Below are 12,246 nucleotides of genomic sequence, written 5' to 3'. Positions count from 1 at the left end.
GGGTCCTCTGCCACTCACTGTCTTTGCAGAGCCCCTCACCTTAGACCCACCAGGAGGTGGGCAATGAACGGAGAAGGACTCTAGACCAAATACTCCTGAGTCCCCTCCCTGGGGGTCCTCTCCTGGGCTCATGGAGAGCTCAGCACATCCAACTCTGGCACGGAGAACCGAGTCAACCGTTGCCTGAGTCCAATGGACAGTCTGTCATCCACTGAGGCACAGCCTGAAGGTGAGAAGATGGGGATGGGACACTGTGAGTGTGAGTGAGGGTGGGGGTTGAGTTCTGGGCCACACAAGGGGGAGTCCCCAGAGGATGGTGTTGGGCCAGGAGCAAAGACTGACCCCACATCACCCACCTAGTGGACCATAGGCAGAGAAGTTCCTGGGCTGGGATTTGTCTCAAGGTTCTGGGAAGGTTTTGGTCCTTGGACTAGCCCATGGAGAGGCAGGAAGGCAGGGAATCTTTTCTTCTCTCACAGCTCCAGCAGGAGACCCAGAACCACATGACAAGACACCACCAGGTCAGGGAGAACCTGTACCTGTTCTGGCAGGAAACCCAGCTCTCAACATTCATCTACCGGCCCTGCAGGGAGAGGCTGCTTTGGCTCCTGCAGGGCACCAACGCCTGGGCTCATTTCACCACCCATGATGGGAGAATCTGCTCTGGCTCCACCAGAAAACAGAGAGCCAGGTCCAAGTTCAACACTGCTGAAGGGAGAACCTGAACCGCTCTGGTAGTAATCCCAGATATTAATGTTGATTTACTGCTCCTGGAGGGAAACCCTGCACTGGCTCCTGCAGGAGAACAAGAGCCAAGTCAATATCCACCACCCCTTCTGGCTCAGCCTGCTCTGCTTCCTTCAAAAGAGCCAGAGCCCAGTCAGAATTCAAAACTCCTGGTCGCAGAGACTGTACCTGCTTCACCTGAGACCTAGATCTCAGTGCTGAGGTGCCACTGCCACAGGGAGAATCTGCACTGGCTCCAAAAGGAGACTATGGGCCAGGTTTCAGGTGACCACCCCATCTGGGGGAGTCTGCTCTTGGTCCTGCAAAAGAGACAGAGCCAGTCAGAATTCAAAACCCCTGGTGGAAGAGACTGTCCTGGATCCCACAGGAGACCAAAGTTCACCCCTACAGGGAGAGCGCTATACTGGTTTCTGCAAGAGACCCAGAGCCAAGTCAAAATGCAGAGCCCATGCAGGGAGAAGCTACTCTGGTTCCATCAAGATACAAAGAGCCAGGTCAGATTCCCCACCTCGGCAGGGAGAGCCTGCACTGACTTCTGCAGGCCACCCAGTGGTAGGTCCTAATTTACCATCCCTGTGGGGAGAATCCACACTGGCTCTTGCAAGAGACCTGGGTCCTTTCCAGAAATCACCTTCCCCAAGGTCACTACCACCCCTGCAATTGTCATCCCCATCAGCTCCCCATCAGCACTAGCAACCTGCTCCCAATCCAGAAATTTACTTTCCTTCCCCTCTTGTGGTTTGTGTTTGGGTGTTTTGTAATTTCCTTTTTTTCCTTCCATGTCCTTTATGACATTCTCTATGTTTTAAAACAATAAAGTGGAACCACGTCATCTCTCAAATTGTGCAATTTAGGAGCATTAAGTCCATTCCCAAAGCCGAGCAACCACCACCGCTGTCTAAGTTCACACTCTTTCATCCCCCCACCCCCAGTGAAAGCCTTGTATCCAAAGCACAGACTCACCAGGCCTCCCTCCCCAGGCCTCTCCCAAGCCCTCATCCTCTTTCTCTCTCTGTTTCCTGAACTATTTCCCATGTTTCCCCTCAAGGAAACCATCCCAAAGTTGGCTTTTCCTGTCTGGCTACAGATTTTAAGAGAGCACTGGGCAACTGGTATTTTGACTTTTCTTGGAAATAGCCTTTTTCTTTTTTGGAGTCCCACTTGCACTCAGCTATTTATTACCCACCTGAGGTACCTCTTATTTTCACTGTTTCCAAGCAAATTGTGAACCATGCAAAGATGCCAGGTGGAAACACCCCCATCCACCTGGAGCCACCCTCTTCCCTGTCGGCTGCAATTCCCCAACCCCACCATGATCCCCACCATTCTGGCCTGAACTCTGTGTGTTCATGTGACCATGGGTACATAGGCGTGTGGGGGGGGCAGGTACACTCTTGGGGTTTCTCTTTCTGGACCCTTTTTTCCGCCCTGGTTTGTGCTGAACACACTGATACACACAAGCCTCAGTGGCCAAAGTGGTGCCTTGCTTTGATGGTTTTCATGCGAGCTCCGAGGTGGCCCAGGCCCATGGAGCTTCAGTCAGCTTCAGGTCCAGCTGGATCCAGTGGCTTGAAGGATGACAGCAGGAGTTACCTTTGCTCTGCTTTCCATGTGGGTTTCACTCTTTGATTCGTCAGCAGCAAGTGGCCTGCTAGACCCCAGAGGAGAGAGAGCTTCTCATGCACAAGAGTTCTATTGCAAGCTGAGGCACAGGTTTCCTGGGATCAGGTCACATGTCCATCCTTGAACAGTTTCCTGAAACAAAGAAGATGAATTCTGTTGATTTTTGATCTAATTAATATATACAAGTCTTTAGAGACATCAACATCAAGTATGATACTTTTGCTGTACCTGGGTTTAATAGAAGTCAAATAATATCTTGCTATATCTGTTGCAAATTTATCAGCAAGAAAAATAATTTGATATGATGAAATTCTTGTAAGTAAATTGAAAGTAAGTTAGGTAAGAGCTTCGGGGTAAACTCTTTAAAAAATAACTGTGTTTTGGAAATGCCTACTGGCGTTCTTATCGTGGTGCAGCGGAAATGAATCCGACTAGGAACCATGAGCTAGTGGGTTTCATCTCTGGCCTCCCTCAGTGGGTTAGGGATCCAGCGTTGCCATGAGCTGTGGTGTAGGTTGCAGACGTGGCTTGGATCTGGCGTTGCTATGGCTGTGGTGTAGGCCAGCAGCTGTGGCTCCGATTGGAGCCCTGGCCCAGGAACCTCCATACACCATGGGTGTGACTCTAAAAAGCAAAAAAAAAAGTCTATTTAAAAATAATCTCTCCAGGAGTTCCTGCCATGGGACAGTGGGTTAAGAATCTAATTGTAGCATTTCAGGTTGCTGCAGAAGCATGGGTTCAATTCCTGGCCTGGCACGGTGGGTAAAAGGATCAGGCATTGCTGCAGCTCTGTCATAGGTGGCAGCTGTGGCTTTAATTCAACCCCTGGCCTAGGAATTTCCACATGCCACAAGTGTAGTTATTAAAAAATAAAAAGATCTCTCCAGATATTTGGTAACTTGAAATTCTCGAGTTTTGCTAAATTAAGTGAAATGATGAAAACTCCAGATCTGAGTCACATTTGTGACCTACGCCGCAGCTTGTGTCAACACCAGATCCTTAACCTACTGAGTGAGGCCCAGGATCAAACCTGCATCCTCATGGATACTAGTCAGGCCCAGGATCAAACCTGCATCCTCATGGATACTAGTCAGGTCCTTAACCTGCTGAGCCATAACAGGAACTTCTCATACCACTGTTTTGTTTTTGTTTTTTGTTTTTTGCCTGTACCTGCAGCACACGGAGATTCCCAGGCTAGGGGTCGGAAAGGGACCACAGCTGCAGCAACACAGAATCTGAGCTGCGTCTGTGACCTACACCACAGCTCACGGCAACGCCCAATCCTTAACCCACTGAGCGAGGCCAGGGCTTGAACCCACATTCTCATGGATCCTAGTTGGGTTCATTAACCACTGAGCCATGACAGGAACTCCCCCTCATACCATATTTAAGAAAGAAATTATGGTATATATTTCATGAGGCTATGGGATAATTCCACAAGGAAATTCTGGTATGACAGAGAGTTTACAATTACTTACTGCTTAACAGATTTTGTTAGTGATTAAGGTTTTTGAAGGTTAAATTTGTAATATGTAATTAAAGCTACTAGGAATAATAAAGGAAAATTTCAATATGCAAGGAAAGTAGAATGTATATTTTCAGTAAAGGAAGATACGAGGAGTGGAAATATATTTTGTTAAGGAGAAAAAAACTTTGGAGTTCCCGTTGTGACTCAGCAGTTAATGAATGTGAGTAGCATCCATGAGGACGCAGGTTCAATCCCCGGCCTCACTCAGAGGGTTAAGGATCTGGTGTTGCCATGAGCTGTGGTGTAGGTCGCAGATGTGGAGTGGATCTGGCGTTGCTGTGGCTCTGGGGTGGGCTGGCCCCTGTAGCTCTGATTCGACCCCTAGCCTGGGAATCTGCATGGGAGAAAAAAACTTTCTCCTAGAGCTGATTGTTCTGGATGGAAAAATAAGGGAACAAATAACATGGATAGAGGAAGTGATGGAAGGTTGTGGAACAGTAATCCTGAGAGGAGTTTTAAGCATGGTCAGGATTAACTAAATTTAGATTGATTTAATTAACTACATGGATTTGTTGTTAAACGTAAGCTAGTACAAGACTGGAGTTTGATTTTTCTCTGTTAAAAAGAAACAGAGAACAAAGAGAGAACAAAGTGTTTTTGGAATGTTAAGAGAACAAAGATTTTTGGAGTGCTGCTTTTGATAACAGATTGTGTGAGTTTCTCTGCCCTTAAGGGTGATCTATATTTACTTCTTGAAATATTTTTGTGACTTTGGTTAAATGAATGAGTATTGTTTCACAATGAACCCATGTGTTTTAAAACTTTTGGAGATATATATATATATATATATATATATATATATATATATATATATATAAATTTTGGTCTTTTTAGGGCTGCACCCTTGGCATATGGAGGTTCCCAGGCTAGGGGTCTAATCAGAGCTGCAGCTGCCTGCCTACACCAGAGCCACAGCAAAGTGGGATCCAAGCCACATCTGAGATGTACACCACAGCTCAGTGCAACACCGGATCCTTAACCCACCGAGCAAGGCCAGGGATCAAACCCTCAACCTCATGGTTCCTAGTTGGATTTGTTAAACACTGAGCCACGATGGGAACTCCAATAACTTTTATGACTTTTTGGGAAAATAATACTGGCTTAATTTTGGTTGTCCAGAAAAAACATTTCTCTATGCTGTGACCTACCACAAGTTGATAAAGTGCACATTTGTAAACAAAGGTGAAAAATCAATCTTTCTCTCTCTCTCTTTCAGAATTTGGCTTCTCTAGCTAGTTCTCCAGCAGACTAGGTGGTTTGTTGCAACCAGATTACATCTAGTTATGAAAATCATTGTTTAAATTTGTTCTTTGTTTCCAGACTTCCCGTGTGGGTCACAACATAACTACTCAGTGTTGCTTCTACAGTGGTTATGGCTTGACCCCTGGCTCGCAAACTTCCATGTGCCGCAAGTACAGCCACTTGTTTTTAAAAAAAGAAAAAAGGAGTTCTCGTCATGGCTCAGTGGTTAACGAATTCGACGAGGAACCATGAGGTTGCAGGTTCGATCCCTGGCCTCACTCAATGGGTTAAGGATCTGGCGTTGCCGTGAGCTGTGATGTATGTTGCAGACACAGCTCAGATCCCGCGTTGCTGTGGCTCTGGCGAAGGCCGGTGGCTACGGCTCTGATCAGACCCCTAACCTGGGAACCTCCATGTGCTGCGGGAGCGCCCTAGAAAAGGCAAAAAAAGAGACAAAATAAAATAAAATAAAATAATAAAATAGGAGTTCCCATCGTGGCTCAGTGGTTTAATAAACTGGACTAGTATCTGTGAGGACACAGGTTTGACCCCTGGCCTCACTCAGTGGGTTAAGGATCCGGTGTTGCCGTGAGCCGTGGTGTAGTTCAAAGACGTGGCTCGGATCCTGCATTGCTGTGGCTGTGGTGTAGACCAGCAGCAGCTACAGATCCTATTGGACCCCTAGCCTGAGAACCTCCGTATGCCATGGATGTGTCCTTAAAAAGACAAAAGACAACAGAAAAAATAAAATAAAATAAATTTGTTGTTTGTTTCCAAATTTTTTATGCTTTGTTTCTCCCTGCTGCACTATGACTTTATTAATGTTAAGCTGTATTACTTGTACTCTATTTTATTTTGTTATTTTTGTCTTTTTAGGGATGCACCCATGGCATATGGAAGTTCCCAGTCTAGGGGTTGCATTGGAGCTGCAGCTGCCAGCCTCTGCCACAGCCACAGCAATGTGGGATTCTTAACCCACTGAGTGGGGCCAGGGATCAAACCCGCATCCTCATGGATACTAGTAGGGTTCATTACCACTGATCCACAATGGGAACTCCCTATTTTACAAGATTGTTGTCTCATATTAGAGGTGTGTAACCATGCCTCTAATAAAACCGACGATGGCTAAACATCTTGAGGAAATAGATTCTATGTATAAACACAACATAGAGTAATTGTAATAGTGTGATTCTAGGTATTGGAAAAAACAACAAGGAAAATATTTCCTGGATCATAATAGATTAGTAAGACAGGTGATCCAGAGAATTTTTTTTTTTTTTTGGTCTTTTTGCCATTTCTTGGGCCACTCCCAAGGCATATGGAGGTTCCCAGGCTGGAGGTCGAATCAGAGCTGTAGCCACTGGCCTACGCCAGAGCCACAGCAACGCGGGATCCGAGCCGCGTCTGCAACCTACACCACAGCTCACGGCAACGCCGGATCGTTAACCCACTGAGCAAGGGCAGGGACCGAACCCGCAACCTCATGGTTCCTAGTCAGATTCGTTAACCACTGCGCCACGACAGGAACTCCCCGATTTTTGAGACTTCTAATCAAACAGTACTGGGAGTCTTAGCTAGAGCAATTAGGCAAGAAAAAGAAATATCAAATTAGAAAGGAAAAAGCAAAATAATCTGTTTGCAGACATAGTCTTACATGAAGACATGTCAAAAGATTCTACACCTAAATACCCTCAGACCTGTTAGAATAAACAAATCAGCAAAATTGAAAGATATAAAATCAATATGCAAAAGTCTGCTGCATTTCTGCACAATACAAATTTTTTGTTTCTGTTAACAATAAAAAATTCTAAAAGGGAATTAAGAAAACAATTCCATTACAATAGCATCAAAAAGAATAAAATGCTCAGAACTAAACCAAGGAGGTAAGATTTGTACCCTGAAAACTAAAAAATGTTGCTGAAAGAAGTTAAATAGTAAAAGCTGAAGACATCCTGTGTTCATAGGTTGAGAGATTGTTAAGATGTCAATACTACCCAAAGTGATCTACCGAACCAAAGGAATTCCTATTAAAACCCCAGTGTTTATTACAGAAACAGTATCATTAATCCTAACTTCATATGAAATCTCAAAGGACCCAGAATAGCCAAAACAGTCTTAAAAAAGAATGAATTATGAGAACTCACACTTTCTGATTTCAAAATTTTACTGTGAAGCTGCAGTACTCAAAGCAGTATCACACTGGCATAAAGACAGACCTACAATGATAAAGTTCAGAAATAGACCTATATGGTCAAATAATTTTTGACAAGGGTGCTAACACCATTCAATGGGAAAGGATAATCTTTTCAACAAACGGTATTGGGAAAACTGGATATCCAGTTTAAAAAATATATATAAAGTTGTAAATCAAATCAAGTTAACTCAAAATGGATCAAAGCCCTAAATGTAAGTAAGAGTTGAAACTATAACTTTTTGTGTGTGTGTGTTTTTAGAGCCGCACAGGCAGCATATGGGAATTCCCAGGCTAGGGGTTGAATCGGAGCTGTAGCCACTGGCCATAGCAACACTAGATGCTGCATCTTTGACCTACACCACAGCTCAGGGCAACGCTGGATCCTTAACCCACTGAGCGAGGCCAGGGATAGAATCTGTGTTCTCATGGATGCCAGTCAGATTCATTTCCACTGAGCCACAATGGGAACTCCAGAAACTGTAACTCTTTTAAGAAAATACAGAAAAAACTTCACAACACTGGATTTGGCAACAACTTCTTGGATACTGGAAAAACACAATCAAAGAGGGAAAAGATAAACATATCAAAGTTAAAATCAGAGGGTACAAAAAGCAGAGTGAAAATGCAATCCAAGGAATGGGAAATATATTTGCAAATCACATACTTAATAAAGAGTCATTATCCAGAATTCATAAGGAACTCTGACAGCTCAAGAAAAAACTTTAAAATGGGCAAAGGATTTGAATAGATATTTCTCCAAAGAAGTAAGATATCCAAAGCACCAATAAGAATACAGAATGGGAGTTCCCGTCATGGCTCAGCAGTTAACGAACTCGACTAGTATCAGTGAGGAATCAGGTTCAATCCCTGGCCTAGCTCAGTGGGTCAAGGATCAGGCGTTCCTGTGAGCTGCGGTGTAGGCCAGCAGCTACAGCTCCAATTTGACCCCTAGCCTGGTAACTTCCATATGCCATGGGTGCCGCCCCAAAAAGACGGAAAAAAAGTACAAAATGATGCTATTAGGGAAATCAAAATCAAAATTAGAATGATTCATTAGGATGGCCACTATCAAATAAAAGGGGGGTGGGGAGTAGTTTCCATCATGGCTCAGTGGTAACGAACCCGACTAGTATCCACGAGGATGTGGGTTTGACCCCTGGCCTTGCTCAGTGGGTTAAGGATCCAGCATTGCCATGAGCTACAGTGTAGGCTACAAATGTGACTCCCTGAGTTGCTGTGGCTGTGATGTAGGCCAGCCACTGCAGCTGGGATTAGACACCTAGCCTGGGAGCTTCCATATGCCACACTAATGGCCCTAAAAGAAAAATAAAAACAAAAACACCAGAGGAGTGCTCAGTTCAGCGGCATATACTAAAATTGGAATGATACAGATTAGCATGGCCCCTGCACAAGGATAACATGCAAATTTGTGAAGCATTCCATATTTTTAGCAGCAGCTCCTTTGATTTTTCTAAACTGAGGGGTATCTGTACCAAGGTAATGTAAATTTTGACTTCTGGTCAATTTGTTTTAAGCTCTTTTGTCACCAATAAAAATCTTAATAAACACAAACATAAAACCCAGAAAAGTGTTGGTGAATTTGTGGACAAATTGGAACCCTTCTGCACCATTGGTGGGAATGTAAAATAGAAAATAGCACAGCAGTTCTTCAGGAAAATCAAAAAGATCAAATTACAATTATGATTGGAGTTCCTGTCGTGGCTCAGTAGTTAACGAATCCAACTAGGAATCATGAGGTTGCGGATTTGATTCCTGGCCTTGCTCAGGGGGTTAAGGATCCAGCGTTGCCATGAGCTGTGGTGTACGTTGCAGATGTGGCTCGGATCCCACGTTGCTGTGGCTCTGGTGTAGGCCGGTGGCTACAGCTCCGGGATTCGACCCCTAGCCTGGGAACCTCCATATGCAGCAAGAGCGGCACTAGAAAAGGCAAAAAGACAAAAAAGACCAAAAAAAAAAAAAAATTACAATTATGATCCAGAATTCCACATCTGGTATATACTTTAAAGAATTGAAGGCAGAGTCTCAAATATTTTTAAACCCATGTTTATGGAAGTAGTATTCACAGTAGTCAAAAGGTAGCTGCAACCAAATGTCCAACAGATGGATAAACAAAATGTGGCATATACAGACAATCAAATATTATTCAGCCTTAAAATGGAAGGAAATCACTTCACATGCTCAAACATGGGCAGACCTTGAGCGCATTATGCTATGAATGAATATTCCAATCAAAAAAGGGTAATGTATGATTACATGAGATACATAGAGTGATCAAAATTAGACTGATGCTTCCCAGGGCTGAGGGGAGATAGGAATAAGAAGTTAATGTCCAACAGGTAGTTTCAGTTTTGCAAGCTGGAAAGATTTCTTTCTTAAAAATTGTCCTTTATGATGGCAGATTTTATGTGCATTTAACACATGTACATACAACTTCCCCAAAGTAATCAACAATCATTAGTGGAAAAAAAATATGATTCTGTATCACTACATCCAAGTGGTCAAAGTTAACATTAACATTGGGACAAACTATAGATTCCTCTTTGGGGGAGAAATTTGCTTAGGCATTTGGGGATCAAGACGCAAGCTGTCAACAAGTTATTCATACGTGATGAAGCAAATGTGGCAAAATGTTAACACTTGGTATACATAGAAGGGTATATGGGAGTTTACCATTCTTGCAACATTACTGTAAACGGGAACTATTTCCATTTTTTTTTTTTTAAAGGCTCTTCCAACCATGTGTCAATGATCAATTATACAGAAACTAGTAATTTTTTCTTATCATTTTTTAATTCCTCAGGTATGATTACCACATTAACACCCGGCACCATCAGGGGTCTTATCCTACATAGGTGAAGTTTTCAGGTGTCTGGAGCATAACCTATTCCATTAAATGCCAAACTACTGTATTAATAACTTTAAAATCTTTTTAAAAAGTACTTTACTTTTCTTGTTCAGAATTTTTAACGATCAGGGTCATCAACGTCTGCTTCAGTAGATGGCTGTGTTCTGCTTTATTCTCACAAGTGTTTTTGAGGGTCTTAATATAAAGCCACACAACACTGCATAGAAGTTCTCCATCTCCATCGACTAGTTAGCTGTTACCTTCATGTACCTGCTTTTTAAAACTACCACATTTGTGCTTGATGAAAGGGTAAAGTGGGAGTTCCCGTCATGGCGCAGCAGAAACAATCCGACTAGGAGCCATGAGGTTGTGGGTTCGATCCCTGGCCTTGCTCAGTGGGTTAAGGATCTGGCATTGCCGTGAGCTGTGGCGTAGGTTGCAGATGAGGCTCAGATCTGGTGTTGCTGTGGCTGTGGTGTAGGCCGGCAGCTACTGCTCGGATTAGACCCCTAGCCTGGGAACCTTCATATGCTGTGGGTGCGGCTCTTAAAAAAAAAAAAAAAAAAGGAAGGGAAAAGTGATCCTGATCCTTTTATGAGTAAAGTGCACAAACTTCAGGCTATTTTGGTTGTTCAAAAGCTCTTATGACAAATAAGATTCTCACGTGTTTTTGAAAACCAAGGTTGCCCTTTCCCAATCATAAGATTTTATATTTAAAACCAATTACTGGGAGTTCATGTTCTGGTGCAGTGGAAATAAAACAGACTAGGAACCACGAGATTGTGGGTTTCATCCCTGGCCTCGCTCAGTGGGTTAAGGATCTGGCGTGGCTGTGAGTTGTGGTGGAGGTCGCAGACTCGGCTTGGATCCTGAGTTGCTGTGGCTGTGGTGTAGGCTGGTGGCAACAGCTCCAATTGGACCCCTAGCTTGAGAATCTCCATATGTCGTGGGTACGGCCCTAAAAAGACAGAAAAGACAAAAAACAAAACAAAATAAACAAAAAAACCCCAACAAACCAATTACTGGAGTCCCTGTTGTGGCTCAGTGGGTTAGGGACCTGACGTCTTTGTGAAGATGAAGGTTTGATCCTTGGCCTTGCTTAGTGGGTTACGGACCCAGCCTTGCTGTGGTTGTGGCAGAGGCCACAAATGCAGCTCCAATTTGACCCCTAGCCTGGCAACTTCCATATACCACAGGTGTGACTGTAAAAAGAGACAATTAAAAAAAAAAAAAAAAGTTGCTGATTTTTGGATTTAGTCATCTTTACTAACCACAGATTTTTCATAAATAAGTCTGAGTCTTTTTAATAAAAATGACTTGAACAACATAGCCATAAGCTATATTACTCTCTATCCCAACCGACCAACTGTTTATCAGCAATTACTTAAGTGATTTTCAATTGTATCTATGTTTCCTCTAAGAGTATTTCTCAATTTTTTCTCATTCTGGAAAATTTAAATTAAATTCACCCAAGGAAGAACAAATTTAGTTAAAATCAAATAATTACAATTTTCTCTAACAAGAGAAATACTAAGAAATAAGATTTTGTTAGCATTTTGTTTCACCTTCCAGTAGGACACTGCTATTCAATTCTGACACTGACGACCTGAAGTCAGCATCAGATCCATGGTTTAAGGGCTCAGTCCTCCACCAACTGGCCCCACTGGAGATGATGGCTGCAAATGGAGTCCATCCCCACTTTTGACTGACTGGTTACAAATCTGGGGGTTCTTACAATCCCCTCACATTCAAGAATTTGCTAAAATGACTCACAGAACTCAGAAAAGCACTGCATTTATGATTAGTTATATTATAAAGGATTCAAATGAGGAGGACCAGCCAAATGAAGATACACATAAAGTGGGGTGAGGCCTAGGAGGAAACGCAGAGCTTCTGCACCCTTTCTTTGTGGAATCAAGGCACACCATCATTTTAGCACACAAGTGTGTTCACCAACCTGGAAGCTCCACTAAGCTTCTGTGTCCAGAGTTTTTAACCCAGGTCTCACCATTTGGGCATGTCTGATTACCTCACTGGGCACATGAC

At 43.4% G+C, this 12,246-nt stretch overlaps 1 pseudogene; it reads left to right on the top strand.

Annotated features, from left to right (window-relative positions):
- Window positions 1-8,685: 8,685 nt before the first annotated feature.
- LOC146395914 (U6 spliceosomal RNA) lies at window positions 8,686-8,783 on the top strand (annotated as a pseudogene).
- The last annotated feature ends 3,463 nt before the right edge of the window (window positions 8,784-12,246 follow it).

Source organism: Sus scrofa, chromosome 15 (genome assembly GCF_054392235.1).
Source record: "Sus scrofa isolate SSC_HxYL_T2T_F1_AM1 chromosome 15, Sscrofa_HxYL_maternal_Yorkshire_Landrace_v2.0, whole genome shotgun sequence".
Lineage (NCBI taxonomy): Eukaryota > Metazoa > Chordata > Mammalia > Artiodactyla > Suidae > Sus > Sus scrofa.
This window is presented reverse-complemented; position numbering and strand designations above follow the sequence as displayed.